General features: G+C 46.2%; 1 protein-coding gene across 7 annotated transcripts in view; it reads left to right on the top strand.

Annotated features, from left to right (window-relative positions):
• The window catches only part of LOC135105630 (gelsolin, cytoplasmic-like), a 91,523-nt gene that overhangs the window by 448 nt on the left and 67,409 nt on the right, over nucleotides 1-23,666 (top strand). The gene's annotated exons all lie outside the window — the stretch shown is intronic.

The following is a 23,666-nucleotide window of genomic DNA, read 5'->3' as shown; positions in this document are numbered from 1 at the left end:
GACAGGCGTGTGGGTGCGTAACAGGAGGAGAGGTCGTGATAGAGACCGATTTTGGTGATGGTGGTGGTGGTAGTGACGGCGGCGCGGCATGAGAAGCTGCAGGGTTTGGGAATACTGAAAACGGGGAGGCGAGGTAACGAGAGGGGTGAGAAAACGAGGGAAGAGGCGCTTGGTGAGGGTGGAGGCACGTGTAATTATTGGTATTGATGAGGGTGGAGTGCCGATGACTTTTACTGGTGGAAATAGTAGTGGTGGTGGTGGTTGCGAGGGTGGAGTAGCTTGGTGGTGGTGGTGCTGGAGCCGTCGCCGCTCGCCGCCCCCCTGTGACCTTGGGCCGACGGGAGTGAGCGAAAACCATCGGCATGAAATAACAACGTTCAGAAAGTTCAGACAACGAAGGATTCCGGAACTTGATGCAACACAGTGATATGACGTTTTGTGACTCGCGGGAGTTTGGGAGGAGCGGAGGAGCGAGTGAAGAGAGGGAGGGAAGAGGAGAAGGAAGAAAGAGTAGTGACTGTGGGGGGGGGGGGGATGAAGAGGAAAGAAGAGGCATTGGTTGAAAACGGGAGGAGGAGAGAGAAAGAAGCGAGATGGAGGGAGGAAAGGAGAAATAAGGGGAGACTTGGAGGGAGGGAGGAGAGGGCGGTAGACGGAACTGAGTTTCTGCCATTAATCCAAAACATCCCTTCATTTTTTTCCCGCTTTACTAGCTCGTAAACTTGTGTACCCGCCGATTCTTGGTGCGCTCTCTCTCCTCTCTCGCTCGCTCGCTCGCCCCGCCCTCTCTCTCTCTCTCTCTCTCTCTCTCTCTCTCTCTCTCTCTCTCTCTCTCTCTCTCTCTCTCTCTCTCTCTCTCTCTCTCTCTTTCTTTCTTTCTTTCTTTCTTTCTATATTAAATGTCAACTTTTTGTTTTCCAATATACACGGAACATGACTTGGCATTTCGAAGTCACTGGGTTCGTTCATTGTTTCCATTTTGGGGTTCGTCAGTATGACCTTGAAACTTTGTACATCACGACCACCTCACGGCGAACGACTCGAGTCAGCAGAGGCGCCGGCAGGGCACTGAGTATGGGACGGGGGTGGTGAGGTACGCTGGGAGGATGAGAGAGAGAATAGGAGGTAGGATAAGCAAGGAGAGAATAAAAGAGGAATGTAAGATGGAGTTCGAGTGAGGAGAGAGAGAGAGAGAGAGAGAGAGAGAGAGAGAGAGAGAGAGAGAGAGAGAGAGAGAGAGAGAGAGAGAAGATAGTGAAGACAAAGCATGGAGGGAGTAAAGAGGGGGAGAGGAAGGGAGCAAGTGAGAGTAAGGGACTGTACTGGTGAACTGGTGAGGGTAATCAGGTTTCCAAGTCAACATTTTTCTTCATCCACTTTTCTCCGTCGACCCTGAGGTGGAAGAAAGCGTCGTGTTTTTGTTTACAGCTCTGTGCGTGGAGGAGAGTGGGTTGGTGTAATGTAGCTCGTGTGGAGGGGATAATGTGGTGGAGAGGTGGAGAAGGAATGGGGGTGGTGGTGATAGTGGTGGTGTTTGAACGTTAAACCTTCTCTCCCTCCCATCTTTTTTTTCTCTTTTTTCTCGGTTCGCGTCTGACATGTGTTTCCCAGCCGTTGCAGAGGGAGGGAGGGAGGGAGGGATGGAAGGAGGGAGGGAGGGAAAGAGAGAGAGGGATGGAAGGAGGGAGAGAGAGAGGAGGAGGAAACCAGGCTGGATTTATCTCAGGGTGGCAAGGTTTAGTGGGGAGGGTTGGAGGGAGTCATGATGTTTGTGAGGGGGGGAGAGGGGAGAGGAAATGTCAACCTCCTCATGGCTGAAGAATTTTGGCCATGAGTTTTTTTTTTCGTTGATTTCACCTTAGAGAGAGAGAGAGAGAGAGAGAGAGAGAGAGAGAGAGAGAGAGAGAGAGACGCCGCCTTAGTCATTTACTATCCCTTATTACTCTAGACAGTGTAGCATTTTCATAAACTGCTGCTGTCTGTCCCCGTCTTTGTTCCTGTGTGAAAGTTACGGAATGCAAAAAAAAAAAAAAACAAAAAAAGAAAAAAGTTATAATTTATAGCAGCGGATTTTACGTGGATAGAATAAAAATGAATAAATAAATATATAAGATAAAATATTCCTTGGCGGCAAACCTTACAAAAGAGCAGCGCATATCAGTAATTTACCACATGACCACCAGGAGCACCACCACCACCACCACCATCACAACGAGCCAGCACCACCACTAGCACCATAACCAGGCAGCACCACCACCACCATATCCAGCACACATCACCACCAGCATCATAATGGGTCAACACCACCACCACCACCACCATAGCCAGCAGCACAGCAACACTAAACACTCCGCCAGTACACAGCTCACCGCCTCCATAATACTACCTTCATTGTACTTTATCACCTGTTGTACCAGCTTACACTCTCCCTCTCCCTCTCCCTCTCCCTCTGTAAAACTTCTCCCCCAGCATCATCATCCTGTCACTGTCACCGTCACACCTGCTCCAGCTAGACTCGCACCATATTATCAACACACACACACACACACACACACACACACACACACACACACACACACAGAGGACAATATTCTGAAGCACCTCTCTGCCGCACCTCTACTACATACTAATTGAAATGACACGGTTTCTTTGATTAAGGATGATTTTAGGGTTATGACATTAAGATTTCTATAGTATCAACAGGAGAAACACTCTTGAGAACCCGGCTAACCACGTCTGTAGGCTTTGAAAGTAGTATTGGTGATAGAGCAAAGCGTTTCAGAATGCGGGTCTTTCCCCCTCCTCCCTCCAAACACACACACACACACACACACACACACACACACACACACACACACACACACACACACACACACACACACACACACACACACATATATTGATTGCTTGTCTGTACTCTTTATCTTACTCGTTGCTGTTTTTTTTCTTTTTTTTTCTCGTTTTCGTTGTGTTTCGCCTCATTTGTGCCTCGAATCCTCAAGACGTGCCTGCGCTCCGCCCTCCTGACTCAGCGATGAATAAATAATTTGTGAAGTCATCTTGTTTCTGAGTTGGCGGGCGGCAGGTTAACTCGTGCGATGTGTGTTGAGAGAGTGCAGTGGCGGAGGAGGAGGAGAAGGACAAGGACAAGGACAAGGAAGAGGAGAAGGAGGAGGACAAGGAGAAGTAAGAGGAGGAGAATGATGTTTTCCTTGTTCGAGGTTACAGTTGCCTCACATAAGTAATTAATACCTACCCGTGTGTGTGTGTGTCAGAGAGAGAGAGAGAGAGAGAGAGAGAGAGAGAGAGAGAGAGAGAGAGAGAGAGAGAGAGAGAGAGAGAGAGAGAGTGAGTGGGGGGGGTAGTTGGGCTTCTGCATTCAGTAGGAGCATTCAATGAGACATGAGGAGTTCCAGGAATGTGATAATTGTAAGGGATGTGCGCAGGGAAAGAAGGGGAAGGAAAATAGGAAAGAGGGGAGAGGGAGAATAAATCGCGACATTCCTCAATTTTCCTCTCCCTTTCTCCTCTCCCTCTTCCATCTCTTATCCCTTTTTCCTTTTCTACTTTTCTCCTGGTTTATTTGTTTCTTTCATGTTCTTTCCCATTCTTAGTTTCTTCCTCACTTTTGCCCATTGTCTGTAATTATCCTTCCCTTTTCCTTCTCCTCTTCTCTTATTTTTCCTTCTTTCCCTCCCTTTTCTCTCAGTTGCTCCTCTTTTTATCACTCCCTCATTTTCCGTTTCTTTGCTCTGTGTTCCTTCATTTCCTTCCTCTGCTTCCTTTCATTTCTTCCCTCGATTGCTTTCATCACCACTCTTTCATCACCTCCTCCTTTCATCTTTCTCCTTCTTTCCTTTCTTTCCACCTTCCTTTTCCTCTCCTCACACCTCATGCCTAATCTTTCCTTCTATCCTCATCCTACCTCTTGTCCTTCCCTCCTTTTCTTCTTTTAACCTCCCCTCTCCTCCTATCCCTCCTTCCTTTCCTTCTCCTATCTCTCCCTCTCCTCTTCCCCCTCTTTCCTTGCCCTCTCCATTCCTTCCTATGAAAATTCCCTCAGCCCGCATGTCAGTGTTGGTTGCTGAGGTCTTTTCCGGAAAACATGCAGCAGTGGAGGTGACCTGGTGGATGACAAGAGGAAAATAACAGTGGGACGTTGTCTTGTTTGGAATTACTTGAAAAACAAAAGGGGTAGGGAAAACAAAAAGTGGGTTCAGTGTCTCGCATTCCTGTAACATGAAACGGGGACAAGACTAGAGGGGTGAAAATATTAGTGTTTGTATCGTGTCACGGATGCTTGCTTCTCTCTCTCTCTCTCTCTCTCTCTCTCTCTCTCTCTCTCTCTCTCTCTCTCTCTCTCTCTCTCTCTCTCTCTCTCTCTCTCTCTCTCTCTCTCTCTCTCTCGCTTCATTTACATGCCGTCACACAACACGTTGACGCATCATCAGCTGTTTTTGCTCAGCCATGAATACAAAAAGACTAGTGTAGGAAAAAAAAGGATACGGTTTAAATAATTCTTCTCATTCATAGATACATGCATAGCTCCACACAAGGAAATGTTGTCGAACCAGAGAATTAACTTTTTAAAGGAATAATTATAAGGATAAGTGGTTGTATGGACGATATTCTGTAACACTTCTGTCCGCACCTCCAATATATTCAAAAGGCTCTAGTTAGTTGAAGTGACACACGAGTTTTTTAAGGCTGTTTTTATGGTTCCAATGGCAGATTAACAAGATATCTGCATTATTACCAGGAAAAAAACCTTGAGAACCCGGCTACTCATCTCTGTGGCCTTGGAAAATAGCTGTGGTGAGAGAGGAGAGCGTTTCAAAATATGAATGTGTATGGTGAGGGAAAAAGGCAGGTTTTGCTGGAGTGACATGGAGTAGACGGGGAACAGAAACGAGTGGAAAAGGTATACGAGCTTCACTGTCTTGTAATGAAGTAAAGGAGGGAGGTTGTTGCTGTAGGCGATGAAGGTAACTAAAAGATATTTTTACCACGCAGGTATTTCTTGTACAGACGTGTGGAACAGGGAAGAGAGAGGAGAGGAGGAATGCAAGGGAAAGGCAGCGGTGACACGAGGTATTGGCGGGTGCAAGAAAAGAGGAAGGTGGTTGCTGTGAGTCAAAGGTGTGAGGAAGGAGGAAAGAAAGATTGGTTGGCTAGAGGTATTGTGGGAGGGAGCGGCGTGAGGCAATAGGGAGGCAGACAAAAAGGGAAGGAAGGAGGAGGGGGGAGAGGAAAGGTTGGGTTGTCAGTGTCGCTAGATGGGATGGTGGCGTTGTGTGATGGTGAGGTGGCCGCCAAACAGGCACGCTTGGTGATCTCCAGAAGCAGAGGGGAAGACAGGGGGAATGGATAAAAAAAAAGAAAAAAAACAGACATAGGTTAGGGGAGAGAGAGAGAGAGAGAGAGAGAGAGAGAGAGAGAGAGAGAGAGAGAGAGAGAGAGAGAGAGGTATTGTATAGACACGTGTGAATCCCGTGATGGAGATTATGGTTATAATGTGTGTGTGTGTGTTTGTGTGGTTTTTGTGAGAGAGAGAGAGAGAGAGAGAGAGAGAGAGAGAGAGAGAGAGAGAGAGAGAGAGAGAGAGAGAGAGAGAGAGAGACCTTGCACGGTGTATCCCTATGCAAATCTTAATGAAGCGTTAGCATACAGTGACCTTCAGAGCCTTTCCTAGTAATATGATTTCATGGTTGAGAACTTCGACGTGTGTGTGTGTGTGTGTGTGTGTGTGTGTGTGCCTTTAAAACTTCCGTTCTTGTTTTCCCATTTTCCCTTAACGTCTACTTTTAACTATTTCCTTGTTAAAATTTCCACTTTCTTTTCTTTTCCAGGAGACTTTTTTCCATTTTTAAAAGCTTACATTTTTTTCTAGCTTATTCCTAATTCTTTTGCGTTCTTTCAGGTTTCATAATAGTAAGTCTAGTATTCACGTTTTCCTCTTCTTTGCCTCCCATAATTAGTCACGATTAACTTAACTTTAGTATAATTAGTCTTATATTTCCTTTCCTCCCTGCCATCGTGTTTTTTCTTGCAAGCTGTCCTCGTGTGTCACTTTCTCAAACTTGTGTTCTATATGACATCTCTGTATTGTACCTAATGCGTATAATGGATTTCGATGATTTTTTTTTTATATCTTTTTCTAGAGTGAGAATTTCAAAAGTGTGGAGCTGATTGCTGTCTTATGACCTGCGTTTTTTTCTCTCTCTCTTTCTCTTCTTTTCTCGTTTTTTTTTTTTTTTTTTTTCCCACATTCTAGTTTTCGATCTCACCGCAGCAACCACAGTCTTCCACAACCCACCACGGCCAGGCACTGACAGCCACCTTCATGTTGATCAGTCATTCCACACGCCACTTCATTCACCTTTTCGAAAGTTTTTCCTGTTGTGAGTTCATACTGCATTATCACCAGTTCTTTGTTTCTTCTTTGTTACTTATTATTCTGTATGCCACATTAGTCGTCTACATTCTTTTTTCCTATTAGCAGCTGATCTTGCATTCCTATTCCCTGTTCTTTCTTTCCGTCTTGATGAACATTCTTTCCGTGTTTAAGTCGCCATTTGATTGCTCGTCTCATTCCGTTTGGCAAAAGGTGATCTTTCTTTATCACTTTCCAGATTTTCAGTCTTGGCTCCAAATGCACAAGTTAGGCAAAGGTTAGACAAATTTACTAAGAAGATCAGGCGGAGTTATGGATGAGGATGATAGGTGGAAGTAGGTAGGTATGGTTCATATAGGGACTGTCACGTGTAGGCCCGATTTCTTTCAGGTTCCCTTATTTTCTTAATTTTCTTGTTTTGCAGTTCCTCCCAGCAGTAGATACATCTGATTTGTTAGTGTGTGTGTGTGTGTGTGTGTGTGTGTGTGTGATAATTGTCGGCGATAACTTTTTTGTTATCGGTGGGTGCAGTATTGTTATAGCGGCTGTAATCTTACCTCCGTCAGGTCACCCTGGGTGGGAGTGAAATGGCGGGAGTGTTATCGCAGTATCTGGTGTGATGCCTTGCTTGTCAGGAATAAAAGTGATAACGCGATAAACCCTGACTACCAACTCCAGTAGTGTGTTAAGGTGGTGGTGGTGGTGGTGGTTAGGACAGTTACTTCTGCTGCTACGTATTTTTATACTGTAGTTACTAGTACTATTACCACCATTTCAGCCACTATCACTACTATACAACACTATAATACCATCAAGAACAACAGCTGTTACTACTACTACTACTACTACTACTACAACTACAACTACAGCTACTACTGATACTACCGATGTTGCGGCGCTTTCCCTTTTGTATGTGTGTGTGTGTGTGTGTGTGTATATATATATATATATATATATATATATATATATATATATATATATATATATATATATATATATATATATATATATATATCAATGAAAAACCTACTACAACTACTACTACTACTACTACTACTACTACTACTACTACTACTACTACTACTACTACTACTACTACTACTACTACTACTACCACCACCACCACCACTACTACCACTACCACCACCACTACTACCACTACCACCTCCACTAACTTTACAACTCGCAAACTATTTGAAGACACGAAATTAACATGATCCACATTTGCTTGGAATCACGCAAGCTCGTATGCTGTTCCATTAAGGCTTACATAACATGTGCCAACGAGGAGTGTGACCGACGGAGCGAGAGAAAGCAAGCAAGCAAGTGGAAGAACAAGGGAGTGAGCGCGTGAGTGCATGAGGAGAGCGAGAGATAGAACATGGAAAGAGAGAGAAGTTATGCTTGTCCAAACTCCAGCAGCAGCATTCCAGCATCTTCGACAGGCTATGCTAGTTAAATTTTCATTAGTAGCAAAGTGCCAGGCAGGACGGTAGTGTGGCAGGACGGGCGAACTCTGAAGGGTAGGAGTGTTGGCGGGCGGGCAGGCAGGGAGAGACCAGAGGGAAGGAGGGGCGCAGAGTTCAAGGTCGCCAGTCAGAGATCTGCAGCTGCCAAGTTTCGGGTGACTGGTTGGTACGGACTGGCTGAGTCGCATGACGTAATACTAATAATAGACGAATGTTAGGCGTGGGTTGGTTTACTTTAATGTGGATGGTTACAGAAACGCAGAACTGGATTAGTCTGGTCTCTTGAGGATGGATATGAATGGTAAGTGTGAGTGAGAGGAGTGAGTGGCTTGTATTGGAATGTTGACGCAATTGTGTCTAATATAAAGTGAAGGGAAGAAATAGACGGCTTGTTGGCTGGCTGGCTTGCTGGCTGGCTGGCTGGCTGGCTGGCTGGCTGGTTGCAATATGGGTGAAATAATAATGTTTGACGCAACTGTGTAAGTGGAAGTGACATCTCGGCTGGCTGGCTGGCTGGCTGGCTGGCTGGCTGGCTGCAATATGGGTGAAATAACGACGAAAAACTTGTCGAGCAGTCTCAGTGAATATTAGATAAAAAAAAAAAAAGTAGCAGGAGGGGAAAATCAAATATCCCCCTACATGTTTAAAGTTCACTCTGACAAAACATGACAGTCGTGGTGGCCGTGATGACAGACAACTTATTCAAGCCGTTATTACAACCGCCCCATAATTCAAAGTGAAGGTCAATGAAGTAATTTGGCACCGTGGAGAGAGTACTTGACGTTGCCAATGAGGGAGTGAAGTTAATTTATAAAAAGAGAAAAAAAGTAACAAATGTTATGTAAGAAATAGATTTGTTTAAATGTTACAAATAGATTTGTTTAAATGTTACAACTTCATTGGATACGTGTCATAAGTTTGAACTGATGTAAGAGTGAAAATGGAATGAATTTGAAGAAAAAACTAGTAAAATCAAGTAACTAGTAGAATTTTCTAAGTTCAAAAGTGGAAATTGAAGTATTGCAACTATTAACTTCTGCCTCGTCAATTCTCATCTGACATTATGATGTGTAAGCCAATGTAATGTATAGCAGGTTAGCAGCTAAGAAGGAAGTATACGTTGAAATGCCACGACTGCCTTGATTCCGTTTCCGTGAGTAAATCTTGAGTTGACATAATGAGAAGAGCAGTCCCAAGCAGCGTGACTGTCTTGTGATCTGCCGCGCGAGTGACAGAGAGAGAACCTAACCAAACACAAATCAGTAAGGTGTGCCAGGAGTGAATGCAGCGTGTTTGTTTACCGTGTTGTGGGGCGTGGGATTAACAAGTCTAGACACAACAATCAAGCGACTAGATGAAGAGGTATACCCGACACTGATTATCTCTAATCTTCTCTTCATTCTCTTCCATCAATGTCTTCTCTTCTCCTCCTTGTACTACTACTCGTTCCTTCACTCTGTTAGTTCCCCTCCTCTTCCATTTCTCCCCTGTTCCGCTTTTCTTCTCCCCTGCCTTCTTCCTTCCCTTTTATTTTTCTCGTTCTCCTGCAATCCATCATACTCGTATTCCTCTTTCATCTGTGTCTTTCTTTCTCTTCAGTTTCCTCCTCTTCCTCCTCCTCCTCCTCCTCCTCCTCCTCCTCCTCCTCCTCCTCCTCCTCCTCCTCCTCATTTGCTTTGATGAACGCAAATAGCGACCCTGCATCAAACCAAGAGACCAGCCACGCACGAAACAGGCGACCGTGGACAAGGCTGCACTTCTTGACTAAATTTATCTGCAGACTGACGGGCAGACTTGGCCGCCGCCCTACACTTGCCGGTCGCCGCTCCCTCAGTGCATAGGGTCGCATTCCGCCGCGGCTGTGGAGGTGCTGTCACTCCTACGGGAATTCCTGAGGGCTTGAAGTATTGTAAGCGCTTAGTCATGACCTCAAGATGATTATGGCGGAGTGCATACATTGTAGTTGTTGTTGTATTAGTCAGTGACGGGTGGGTGTGAAAGACGTCCACCTTTGTTCTTGTGCTGAATGGTGCATCTATGTTAAGTTTTGAATGTTCGTTGTTATTTAATCGTATGATATTACTGGTAAAGAGCTACTGTATGATTTTAAGAAACAATGTATTTGTAAGCTGTCCTGGCTTGCCCTTTAAAACGAAGTTACGTACCCCCCCCCCCAAGGAAAAAAAAAAGACTTTGTATTTGCAGCTGATACTGAGATGTCCAGTAAAAAAAAAATCAAGGATGTGATGAAGCTGTAAGTGAAGACGTGGCTTTCGTAAATGAAATTGCAATTCTTTTAAATCCCTAATATTTGGTGACCGAGTGGGTGGGCGACGTCCTTCACTTTATATAAGAAGTAGGTGGTACAGAATCCATGACATCGTGCTCGAGGATCACCAAGCCAGATCCCATAGATTGACTTTATGCACTACAAATAGATTGACTTTATGCACTACAAACGTCCCGAAGGTATGACTCGATGACCGACCCATGCCAGTGTACGAGTAGGTAATTTTGTTGAGAGATTGCCAAGCTGAGCCTCACCGTTTGAAGTTGAACACGACAGGCATTCCATGGGTAACTTTCCTCAATGTTATACTATCCGAGAAGTATTTCCATGTCAACATATTTACGTATTTTCACAAGAGATGACCCTACTCGAGCCAGTCTGTCTTCCCACCCTGACTGCAGTGCACGGATGGAGTTAACAATACTGGAAGCGTGCTATCATATAACGTTTTAGTGAAATGAAACCGGAGAACTAAGGAAGAGACTTATGATGTGTAAGGAATTTTCTTTTTTTCTTTTTTCTACGCCACTGAACTTGAGGGACAGTTCATCCTACACGGGACAAGCTTGACAGACAGAAGGTCACGGGCGCTGGGAGTGGAGTGGGTGGAAGTAAAAGAGCTTTTTAACCTTTCACCACTCGTGCGTCACTTGTGGGGGCGTTTGGGGAGGTTTGTGAGGAATGTCAGCCTTCCCTTGGGCTCTGTGTGTCTGTGTGTGTGTGTGTGTGTCTCTGTATGTGGCTGAGAGGAGGTGGGGGATGAGAATGTGTCACAGAAAAGGCCTCTAAGTTTTTCTTCCTTTTTTTTTTTTTTTTTGTGTGTGTGTGTGGTGGGGGCAAGTATAAAAGGTTGACTGAATAGTAATGTGTGAGCTAAGGAGGAGGAGGAGGAGGAGGAGGAGGAGGAGGAAAAGGAAGAGGAGGAAGGGATGGCGTGTTACAGTAAAGGACTCAAAGACCTGTGTGTGTTTTTTTTTTCTTCTTTTAGGTAGTAATGGGGAGAGAAAGTAACCGTAAATGTTTTTTTGGGGGAAAGAGAGAGAGAGAGAGAGAGAGAGAGAGAGAGAGAGAGAGAGAGAGAGAGAGAGAGAGAGAGAGAGAGAGAGAGAGAGAGAGTGTTAGTTGGCAGGTCACGGATGATCAGATAAACTCACTCTCCCTCTCTCTCTCTCTCTCTCTCTCTCTCTCTCTCTCTCTCTCTCTCTCTCTCTCTCTCTTTCTCTCTCTCTCTCAGACGTCGGCGAAAAGAAACACACGTTAAGAGGAAAAATTGCGCAGTATCGCCACCATGGGGCAGTTCTGGAGGGAAATAGGTCAGTGAGTGAGGCGAGGCGAGGCGAGATCACCAGAGTAGTGCTGCGTGACCTCTGCCCTACTGCTGAATGCTGACGGGGGCGGGGGGTGATGGTGGAGTGGGTGGGAGTGGGGTTTGTGATGTGGATAGTGAGTTTTGTTTTTCTGAATTTCACACCTCTTCTCTTTCCCTCTCTTTTTCCTTCTTTCCAGTTTTATTTTTATTAGTTTTCTTCTTTCTTTTGTACATTATTATTTTTTTCTTGTTTTACCGTTTTTCTTACTTTTTGTTTTCTCTTTCTAGTGTTTTCTTTTTCTTTCTTTCATGTTTTACCTCTTCTCATTACTGTTCGACTCTTGACCAGCAGGGGCACAGGAAACGCAGGTAACAGTGCAGGTGTTTATTCACAGAAGGTGTGAACAGAAGGCTGGAGGTAGGTGATCTCCCGGCGCCAGGCCGCGCACTTCCACTTAACACTTATGACTGAAGCCTAGCTCGTTCACTCATACACGTATTCATGCCTCACACAAGTCTCGCTCATTCACTCGTTCACACAACTAGCTAACAACCACACACCTCCCCCGAGACATAAGGAAGATTCCTTATCTTTGTTATGGCTACCGTAACACATGAAACAAAGTTACAATGATTGAAGTACAGAAAACACGGGTACATATACACAAAACAAACACAGCGTACAATGAACACGTACGACTAATCGTAGGTGCTACGGTGCCACCGCACCTGCAGTCGTCTCGGCTCCCTACGCTGTCGGCTGCTTCGACGCTCTGGTTGCTCTCGGCCACGGTGTACCCCGTTACCCTGATGCTCCGGGCTGCCGGGATGGTGGTGTTCCTCGTGACCCTGATGCTGAAGCGCTGCACCGCCATGAGCGGTGTGCTGCTCGACAGGAAGGGGGAGCAAGAGGTCTGTGTGGGCGTAGGTGTCTTCTATTACGCCACATCACGCGACCGCTGCCCATCTTGATGAGGTAGTCTCTCCTTCGCCCAACAGCCACGATGACACCCAGGCGATCCCAGAGGCCTGTCGTGTGATCTTGAACGTCGACGTGGCCACCGAGGTGCAGGAGAGGAAGAGTACGGGCGGACGCGTCGTGGCGAAGTTTCGCTTTCTTCCTCAGTCGCTCTGCCTTGGCGTCGCACTCATCAGCAGCGCGCTGCCACTGCTGAGCGTATGAGCGATGATGAGCCGGGACACAGGACCTCATAGGATGACCGAAGAGGACTTGTGCTGGTGATCGCCCTTCCGCCCTCGGAGTGTTGCGCAGTTCCAGCAACCCGCGAGCGAACGCATCCTCGTCCAGGTGTCCCTGCTGTGTGGTCGTGAGGATCAGCTTCTTCACGGACTTGACCGCTGCCTCGGCGTGACCATTGGAGCGTGGATAATGAGGTGAAGATACACGATGCTCCACCCCCCATCGAGCCAGGAAGCGCCGTACCGATGAAGAAGTGAACTGCGGTCCACCGTCAGTCCTCAGGAGAACAGGCACGCCCGTGTCGGCGAACACACCCCGAAGGACACGAACGAGCTGATCAGCCGATGCTGGGACGTGAGCATGCAGACACGTGAGGCCACCCAGACAAGCGATCTACATACACGAGGTATGTACGGCCTGCTGCGTGGAAGTAGTCTGCAGAAACTGACTCAAACACCCTGCTGGGTGTGTCCGTGTCCTGCCAGAGAGGTTCGTTGGCTTGGCTTGGTAGGAGTGGACGGCATAGTGAGCATCCAGAAACGACGTTCTCAACGTCTCTGTCCATACCAGGCCAGTACACCGTTTGTCGTGCCCGTCGCTTGGTGCGCTCCATCCCCTGATGACTGTCATGGAGTCGCTCTAGTGTTTTCTCGGCGGAGGCTGTGAGGAATAAGAAGCCTCGGCCCGTAAACCACCAGGTCGTCGTCTACGGCCAGCAGACTGCGCACCGGCCAGTACGTACGCAAGCGGTGATCGAGGTCGTGGCAATGATCAGGGAAGCCCTCGATGATGACGTTCTTGAGCAAGCAGTACTCCCCGTCTCTTGCTGCTGCGGCACGTACCATTTCCACAGTCTGATCCTGGAGTGGTGCTAAGCGGACGCCGTCCCTCATTGGTGGCAGATAACGCTGAGATGACCGCTGAGTGGAGAGGGTCGAGGTCACCAGAAGTAGCAGCATCCTCTTCCTCCACTGGGTCCTGTACTGGAGCACGTGAGAGGGCGTCGTCTGTCAACTCGATGGCCATGGATCCACCAGCCATTGCACGTAAACCTTCCTTTGCTTCGAAGACGCTGGGAAAGGCCTTGATCACCAGCAGCAGCGTGCCCCGCACGCTGCTGTGGCGTTGGGTCGTAGGAATGAGGCCAGCTGATCACTTCTGTGGGCGTAGATAGAGGTGGCTGCGAGGCGGTCGGGTACTTGATGGAGCTGTTGCCGGTGTGCTGTTCTTCCCTGCGTAGCGGTCGGATTTGAGCCGGAAAATCTTCGGGGAGGATTCCGAGAGCGATGGAATCGTACCAGCTAAGCAGCGCCCCCTTCACCTCCTTCACCACGCTCACAACAGTCTCAGCTTCCCTGTCGCCCAGTTGCAAGTGCGACGAGAAAGTTCCTACACAGGTGAGGGGGTGATTACCGGCAGCATAAAGTCCATCACCATCAGCGGGCGCCAAGCTGGAGGGCGGGATTCCAAGGAGTGTTGCCGTGTCGAGGCCAAATAACGGTCGTTTCGGCCCCAGAGTCAGGAGTCCACGTAATCTTGTCTCTTCCAGCGGGATGTGTGGCGGTAATGAGCACCTGGGGCGCAGGTCGTGCCGTCACCGTCTTTGTGTATACGCCTGATAAGAGCTGGTATACACTGGCACTGGCTCCCCGCCTCGGGCCTGCACCGCGATGAGGAGAGACAGTTGAGGAACTCCTCGAAGCTCCTCGTCGTTTCCTCACTGTCTGCTGACATACACTCGCAAAATGCCCTCTTTTCCCGCAGTTACGACACACTTTATCTATTGCCTGGCATCCCCTTTTGTCACTGCGACAATCTTTGCCACAACGATAACAGCCCGTGGGGCTTGAGCCCCCGAAACTGCCCTTCCTGTAGTTCGAGACAGCGTTCACACCATGGCTCGAAGAGTGAGAGCCGCCCCTTAGTACTGCACTACACTGGTTAGCGCTCTCTGATGCTCTGCAAATATCTATGGCGTTTTCAAGGGTGAGTTTCTTGTTTTCCAGCATGCGTTTCAGAGCCACTTCGTCTCGTGTCCCAACGACAATTCTGTCACGCAGCTGATGGTTTATGCACTGGTCGCAAAAGTCACAGAAATTGGCGATTTCCTTTACAGCACATAAAAAGTCGTCAAAACCTTCTTGCGTTTCTTGCACGCGGGAGTAGAAGTCTCTTCTATCCATGATGATGTTGCGCTGGCTTCGCAGGTACTCACACATTGCATCGAGGATGGTTCTTAACTCCGCGTCTCTCGGTAAGCTTATCCCGTAGCGAAGTGTACGGGTCCACTCGTCGTCTAGGACAGCAGCGAGTGCCGCCCTCTGCTCAGCCAGGGAGAGACAGTCTATCCTGGCGAGGGTTACGTATCCTTCAAACTTATGGCGCCACGTGTCGAACTCACGTAAAGATGCTGACGCCGTTAAGTGAGGAATGATGGTGGCGGACGTCGGGAACCTCGCGCCCTGGGTAGACGTGCTGCGGGCTGTGGTTTCGCCTTCATTGCTCGCCGTGGTGCGACTGGGAGCTTGTGTCCCCACTCTCTCCAGCAGCTGGGTTAAACGCTCCTCGCGAGCCTGACTCTGCTCCGACTGTCGCGCTAGCAGGGCAGCCAGCGCCTCCAACTGCTTCTCCATTCTGCGCCGTACCCACTGCAGCCTTGTCCTGATCCTACTCACTGCGCCATGTTCGACTCTTGACCAGCAGGGGCACAGGAAACGCAGGTAACAGTGCAGGTGTTTATTCACAGAAGGTGTGAACAGAAGGCTGGAGGTAGGTGATCTCCCGGCGCCAGGCCGCGCACTTCCACTTAACACTTATGACTGAAGCCTAGCTCGTTCACTCATACACGTATTCATGCCTCACACAAGTCTCGCTCATTCACTCGTTCACACAACTAGCTAACAACCACACAATTACGCTTTTTTTCTCCTTTCTTTTTATTATTGTTTCTTTTCCTGAGTTTTCCGTCCGTGACCTCTTTCTCTTCTTCATTTTCAATATTTTTTTCCCTTTTCTCTCGTAACTTTTCCTTCCTCCTCATTACTTTTTCTTTCATTTCCAATACGTTTTCTCTCTCTCTCTCTCTCTCTCTCTCTCTCTCTCTCTCTCTCTCTCTCTCTCTCTCTCTCTCTCTCTCTCTCTCTCTCTCTCTCTCTCTCTCTCTCTCTCTCTCTCTCTTGTTTACGCTTACTTCTTTTACACTATAATTATCCTTCCGTTTGTTTGTTATTGTTTAGTGCCCAAGGCGTTTTCTGTTTACCTGTCTATCCAGTCTCTCTCTCTCTCTCTCTCTCTCTCTCTCTCTCTCTCTCTCTCTCTCTCTCTCTCTCTCTCTCTCTCTCTCTCTCTCTCTCTCTCTGTCGACCCATGACATCTTTTGTCTTGTCTTCGACGGAACTTGTTTAATTTTTTACGTGTTTTTACCTTTGTGTGTGTGTGTGTGTGTGTGTGTGTGTGTGTGTGTGTGTGTGTGTGTGTGTGTGTGTGTGTTGTAAGTCGTGTGACACAGAAGACAGTCCGCCTCGTGTCCGTTCAGTAGGAGACAGTTTGTCACCGTGAACTGATGGAGGAGGAGGAGGAGGAGGAGGAGGAGAAGAAAGATGAGGAGATGAAAGAGAAGAAATAAAGGAACACAAAGAGCAATTAACATTATTGCTATGGAAGCGGGCAACAAATCATGATAATTATGAATCGTACATTATTCACCATTATTAAGCAATTTCCAGCGATTTACTTATCCATTTGTTTGCTGCATATTAATACATTCACTTACCAATATACCCCGGACTGGAGAACGAAGAGAAACAGGTTACGGGCAGGTACAAATAATTATAACTGAAGGCCGCGAGGGAGAAGAGAAAAACACACACACACACACACACACACACACACACACACACACACACACACACACACACACACACACACACACATTCTACCAGTCGAGTAGGTGTTAATATCAGTGGGTTGTGATCCCGGCAGCGCAGCGCACGTCACCTTTGCCTGAGCACGCCATGCCGCCACCCTCAGTGCTCGCGTTGGCAGGGCGTCGCCGGGAGATGCTTGTCCTCCCCTGCCACGACCTCGAAAACAGGGAGGAGGGAAAAAACACGTAATTATGTCGGAAAAATGACGCTGTTTTGAAAATGGGGAAAAAGAAAAAATCTTGGGGGGAGAGAGAGAGAGAGAGAGAGAGAGAGAGAGAGAGAGAGAGAGAGAGAGAGAAACTGCGTCTCCACTAAGTTAATATCTCACATCCTCGCTTCTTGTAAATTTTGTTATAGAATATAATATACGTAGTAGCCTTTTTTGTATATAGGATTTTGTCTTCGAAACATTGTGGAGAAGGAGGAGGAGGAGGAGGTGGAAGAAAAGCATAAAGAAACACAAAGGAAAAACAAACAATAACAGATCCGTTAGTCCTTACGAGGTTGTTTACAGGAAGAACATCTCGTAGGGGAGAGAGAGAGAGAGAGAGAGAGAGAGAGAGAGAGAGAGAGAGAGAGAGAGAGAGAGAGAGAGAGAGAGAATAATAGTAGTAATAATATCGATAATAATAACAACTTTAAATCGTCACACAATAATATAAACTAGCCATATAATAAAAAAAGAAAAAGTTCCTAACAAGTTAAACTATCAGTGATACAAGAAAACTAGGAGCAATTACAATTAACGCTGTAATTAAGAACAGTTACCCTGATGAAAAACAGCTGCGGATGATGGCAGTACCTCTCTCTCTCTCTCTCTCTCTCTCTCTCTCTCTCTCTCTCTCTCTCTCTCTCTCTCTCTCTCTCTCGCACGTCACAGGCAGGCGTCTCACACAGTCCGTGGCGTCACTTTGAATGAAGTCGAATGAAGTTGTGAGAGATGCTGGAATTAGTTTATCAGAGAGAGAGAGAGAGAGAGAGAGAGAGAGAGAGAGAGAGAGAGAGAGAGAGAGAGAGAGGGAGAGGGTAATAGCAATAATAATACCTGAAGAAGATCGAGGGATGGCGAGGGGAGAAGAAACAAGATAAGAGGGGAAGCAAATGATGGAGTAGAGAGGGGAACGAAAGGAAAAGAAGAGAATGTCGTGTCTCTCTCTCTCTCTCTCTCTCTCTCTCTCTCTCTCTCTCTCTCTCTCTCTCTCTCTCTCTCTCTCTCTCTCTCTCTCTCTCTCTCTCTCTCTCTCTCGTGTATTTTTCGGGTTATTTACTCAGACTTTCACGGTAATTTTCTTCGCAGTTTGTCATCGTCTGTTTCTTTCTCATCTTCCTTCTGTTTCTTACATTTTCAGAATACGTCCTCGTTCATGTCACACTTATAGCCTTTTATTACTCCTTCTTCTTCTCTTCCTCTTCCTGCTCCTTCTCCTCCTTCACTTTCCCTTGCTCCAATCTTTCTTCTCTATTTTCTTCATTCTCCTCCGTCACTCTCCCGCCTTTTCTCTTCGTTCTTTACCTGTCTTCAATATTCTTCTTTCTCATTTTGTTTCTTTCGTTTCCTTTCTTTCTTCGTTCACTTGCGTCACTATTTTATTTTTGTTCGTTCTCCTGCTCTTCATATTTTACATTTTTTTTCTCTTATATCTCTTTCATCATCCTCTTCCTCCTTGCACTCTTCACTTTCCTTCTACCGCCTTCATTCTCCTCCTCATCATGTTTCTCCACCGATTCCCTTCTTTTCTTCTGTCATCTTCATATTTGCTCGCCTTCTCTCTATTTTTCTTTCCCTCATCATCTTTTATTACCTTGTTTTCTTTTTAACTTGCTTCTTTTTCCTCCATCTTCCTCTTTTCTCGCTTTTCTGTTTTCTTTCCCTTATTATCTTGTTTTTTATTCCCTTCTTTTCTTCTATTTTCCTCTTATTTCCTCTCATTGTTTTCTTTCCTTCGTCCTCTTCATCATCTTATTTCTCCATTAATTCCTTTCTTTCGACTGTCTTCCTCCAATTTCCTCGCCTCTTTTTATTCATTTTTTATCTTCATCCTCATCGTCTTGTTTCTCCCTTGATTCCCTTCTTTTCCCTATCTTCCTCTTATTTTCACGCCTCCTATTTTTCTTACATTCACCCTCTTCATCATTCTGGTTTGCCTTTAATTCTCTTCTCCTTTCCTTCTCTCCTCAATTTCCTTCTCTTCTTTCCCTTTCAGTTTTTCTTTTTCCTTTTCTTCCCAGTTATCTTCCTGTTCTTTCTCCTTTTCTCTCTAAGCACCTTCCTCTGCTCCTCCTCCTCCACCTCCTCCTGCTCCTGGTTCTTCTCCTCGTTTGAAGATCGATTGGATGAAAAGAGTGCAACAAAAGGGAGGGTGTTGATCAATATTGCTCATTCTTCCAGACCTATTCACCACGTAATACGATCATATCTGTACATCCCGTGTTCTGAAAAGAAGACTGATTGCTCCTTATGCGCCACTTCTCCCTGTATACACTCGCCTATTTCCACAAGCCTTCAGTACCTCTCTCAGTCTGACTCGTATTCAGAAGTGTCTTGCTCTCTATCTCTTTCTCTCTCACCACGACTATTTTCAAAGCCCACTCAATTATTTAGCCGGGTTCTCAACAGTGTTTCTCTTGTTAATAATGTACTAGAAATCTTGTTTAATCTGTTAGTAGTAATATAAAGTCCTTGAAATTGAAACCTTTGAAACTTTAACTACGTGGAGCCTTGTGAAAGTAGTGGCGTGGGGCAGAAGTGTTTTATAATTCGTTTCTCAGTCTCTCTGGTATCTACGTGCGTAACTTTACCTCTCTCTCTCTCTCTCTCTCTCTCTCTCTCTCTCTCTCTCTCTCTCTCTCTCTCTCTCTCTCTCTCTCTCTCTCTCTCTCTCCGGACGGTGTTGTATACCTCTGCACGTTGTTGCGGCGCGAAAAATAAATCACTCCATCAGTTTATCGCAGGAGTTAGATCAGTTAGTGAATAAAATAACGCTCGCCGGCTTCTGTGAATAGGAGTATGTGAGTCTTATTGTCCTGTAGTGGTGGTGGTGATGGTGGTGGTGCTTCTGATCTGTGGTGCGTAGTGGTGATGGCAAGGTGATGTGATGGTGCCGGTCTGAAGGAGCGAAGTGTATAGTCCCGTCAAACAGGCAGCCTTGTTATATACCAATTGTGTTGCTGTTGCGTGCTGTTCCAGTGTTTCAATGCTCCTCCTCTTCTTTTTCTCTTTCCTCCTCCTCCTCCTCCTCCTCCTCTTCCTCCTCCTCCTCCTCCTCCGAGCGATTGGGTGAGAATTCCTCTTCTTTATCGGTTATTTGTCACTTTCCTCATCCTCCCATTATTGTTCTCCTCCTCCTCCTCCTCCTCCTCCTCCTCCTCCTCCTCGTCATGCTTTCGCGATTCTTCGTCTTCCTCGACCTCGGTAACCTTGAGCTTTCAATGTGATCTTTGTTTATAGAATTATTATAACAATGCTTCCTCTCTTCTCTCTCTCTCCCCCACCCTCTCTCTCTCTCTCTCTCTCTCTCTCTCTCTCTCTCTCTCTCTCTCTCTCTCTCTCTCTCTCTCTCTCTCTCTCTCTCTCTCTCTCTCTCTCTCTCTCTCTCTCTGTCTGTCTGTCTTTTATTAACTTCCCTCTCACTCATTCTCTCTCTCCCTCCATCACCACACCCGGTTTCTTTTCACTTCGACTGCCTCCTCCCTTCGCCTTGTCTCGAGTATCTCTCCATCTCTCCACCTCGCTCACTTCCCCCGTACCTTATCTTTCCCCTGTTATTCACACCTACGCCCGTGAATGACGTGGAAATGAGTGAGTGAATGATAAGAATGAGCACCTACTTAAACGCGAGCCCCACTTAACAAACACTCCATCAACTTGGGGCCGCACGAACAGGGACGGGTGGGAAACGTACTTACAGACACACACCAGCTGACGAATGTGTCTAGTGTATCAGCCTGGTGCGGAAATGAAGGATAAGGATACACACGGACTTGATAAATAGAGGTTCAGCTTTAGGATGCCACAACGGTAAATTTGTCTAATAAAAGCCGTCGTATTGTGGATTTTCTTTTTCTGGTTAAGTGGGACAACAAAACTAAAATAAATAGATAGATAATGGAATCCCCGCTGTAGATGCCACTTCCCTATAAGAAAAGTAAAAAAAAAAATAATAATAAATTGCGCTCTAGAATGTCACATCGGTAAATTTCCATAACAAAACTGTCACTTTTTTTTTATCATCATTATTATTTAAGAGGAACTGTGGTAAAGGCCAATGAAACTTGAAAAAAAAAAAAAAAAAACGTTCACTAAAGGTGCTAGGCCTAAATTAAATCTAAAACTATATTGTCTTGAAAGTGAGTGACGAAGCTTTATCATTTCCAAGTAGAATCATAGAGGAGTATGTAATTGTCTTGCCTTTATCTGTACAATTCATTATTTTGACTTAATCTAACCGAACCCGCCGCCACGTGCACCTTACATAATTGCCTCCCAAAAAGAAGAAAGGAAGTGACGGTAATGACGTGTACAGCAATGGAGTAAATCTTTGACAGTTCATGACACTCTGACTCGAGGTATTTCAGTAACCCTACATGGCTTAACTGAAAAGAAATATATAAGAATTACAAACATTTAGTGGTTTCATCAACTCCATTACTTAGTGTTTTTTTTTTTTTTTTCCGAATAATCCAAAGTAATCAAGCTGGAGGGAGAATCATGGCAGTCGAAGGATCAACAAAATACAGTACAGACGATCTTAATAATAATAGTTTAAGTTCACTATATCTTACACAATGGAGCAGAGAGAGAGAGAGAGAGAGAGAGAGAGAGAGAGAGAGAGAGAGAGAGAGAGAGAGAGAGAGAGAGAGAGAAAATGCACTTATGAACTACACCACACACTAATGAACTGCAGATCTTAACAGCAGACCTTATTACCACCACCACCACCACCACCACCACCCCGGCTGCGTATTCCAGTACAAATTTCCCCTCGGCAGGTAACTCTCGCGGGTGACAGGGACGAGATAAGGTCTGTAATGGAGAACTGATGTATACTTAAGGCAATCCACCGGGCGCGTCCAACAGGGGGCGAAGAGGCCGTTAGGGGCTGTTTACCTGGGGCCAGTAAACAAGACACGGCCAATATTATGTTTGCTTACACCTGTGCGAGTTGCCAGTCGTGGTTTTTTTTTTCCTTATCTCGCTGCCGCTTCCTCTCGTTATTTTTGTTGTTTATTTGTTTTCATTGTGTTTATTTATGTTTTGTCTTCGTGTATTGCTGCCTCGTCCTCCTCCTTGGCGGTATTTTTGCTCGTGTGTGTGTGTGTGTGTGTGTGTGTGTGTGTGTGTGTGTGTGTGTGTGTGTGTGTGTGTGTTTGAGTCTTGTTAATAAGTTGTTTGTCATTTTTGCCTGTAGCTACTCCTCTCTCTCTCTCTCTGTGTGTGTGTGTGTGTGTGTGTGTGTGTGTGTGTGTGTGTGTGTTCCTGTCTGCCTGAGTTGTCAAGTTTTCAGTGTGTCATGTTTTCGCTTCAGTTAAGGACTTGTTATGTGAAAAGGAGAGGACGGTGGGGAAGTATGAAGAGAGGAGGAGGAGGAGGAGGAGGAGAGAGAGGAGAGCGATCAAGTTATGGAAGGAGAAAAGAGGAAAGGAAAATAAATAGGAGTATGAGGAAGAGGTAGTAAGGACGAAGAGGAGGAGGAGGAGGAGGAGGAGAGGGAGGAGGAGTGTCGCTTAAGGAAGAGGAGGAAGGGGTGGTGTTAAAATGTTTCCAATTTGCTCAAGTGTAAATCCACGATAAGGGAAGGGAACACCACCACCATCATCATCATCAGTGAGAGAGAGAGAGAGAGAGAGAGAGAGAGAGAGAGAGAGAGAGAGAGAATAAAGGATGATATCAGGATTAAGTTGAGATGAGCGTCCAACCCATCTAGTGAGGAAGGGAGAGTGAAGGGAAACGCCTTTACCGAAGAGAAAGAGAGGAGGAGGAGGAGGAGGAAGGAGGGTGATGATTGAATGCGTCGCTCCTCTTACTACTACTACTACCATTACTACTACTACTACTACTACTACTGATGTATAGGATGAAGACTGACAAGGGCCGAGGAGAGGGACGAGGGGAAATACTGTACAGGCTGTGATGAGAGAAATACTACATGTGTTAGGGGTGTGGAAGGAAGGCGCAGGAAAACACGGGTGCAATCAACCTAAAAAGGAAGGAATATAGGAGCGAAAAGTGTTCAGCAGCAGCAGCAGCAGCAGCAGCAATAGAGGAGAAGAAGGAAGGAGAGGTGGTGTGTGATGGAAATGCTGTAGTATGTGTTGGGATGTTGAATGTGGCAATCTGTTTTAATGTGGAGGGAACTTTACGGTGGAGATTATACGAGAAGAAAGGAAAAGGGGAGATTTCATGATTATAAGACTGAAAAAAAGAGAAAATGTGGGAATAATGCAAATGGTTGACTATAAGGAAGAGGAAGAGGAGGCCATGAGAAGATATGACGAGGTAGTGTTAGGATGAAATATTATAAAAAAAAGGAAGAAAAGGGAGGCGATCCATCTTAAAGGAAACGAATTTTTAGGATGAAAGGGAGAGGGGAAGATGGAAGAGGGTGAGGTGAGGGATAGTTTGATCAGGATGGAGGAAGGAACGAGCAAGTGATGGAGAGAAGGGAGGGAGGGAGGCTGGGGCGAGCATGGCCACACCCAGAGAGAAATTAGTATCATTTTTCAGAGGGACGGAGGAAGGGAGGGAGGGAGAAGGAGAGAGACGGGGAAGGAAGGAGGGAGAGTGAGAAAGAGGGAACAGTCATGACTCAGTCCACCACCTCTCCCTCTCTCTCTCCCTCTCTCTCTCCCTCACTACTATGAGTAAACAGAGGGAAGAGAGGGAAGAGATAGATAAATGTGTGTGTGTGAGAGGAGAGAGAGAGAGAGAGAGAGAGAGAGAGAGAGAGAGAGAGAGAGAGAGAGAGAGAGAGAGAGAGAGAGAGAGAGAGAGAGAGTGTGAGGGTGCAAATATAAACACACACACACACACACACACACACACACACACACACACACACACACACACACACACACACA

The sequence above is a fragment of the Scylla paramamosain genome, chromosome 12, assembly GCF_035594125.1.
Source record: "Scylla paramamosain isolate STU-SP2022 chromosome 12, ASM3559412v1, whole genome shotgun sequence".
NCBI lineage: Eukaryota > Metazoa > Arthropoda > Malacostraca > Decapoda > Portunidae > Scylla > Scylla paramamosain.
This window is presented reverse-complemented; position numbering and strand designations above follow the sequence as displayed.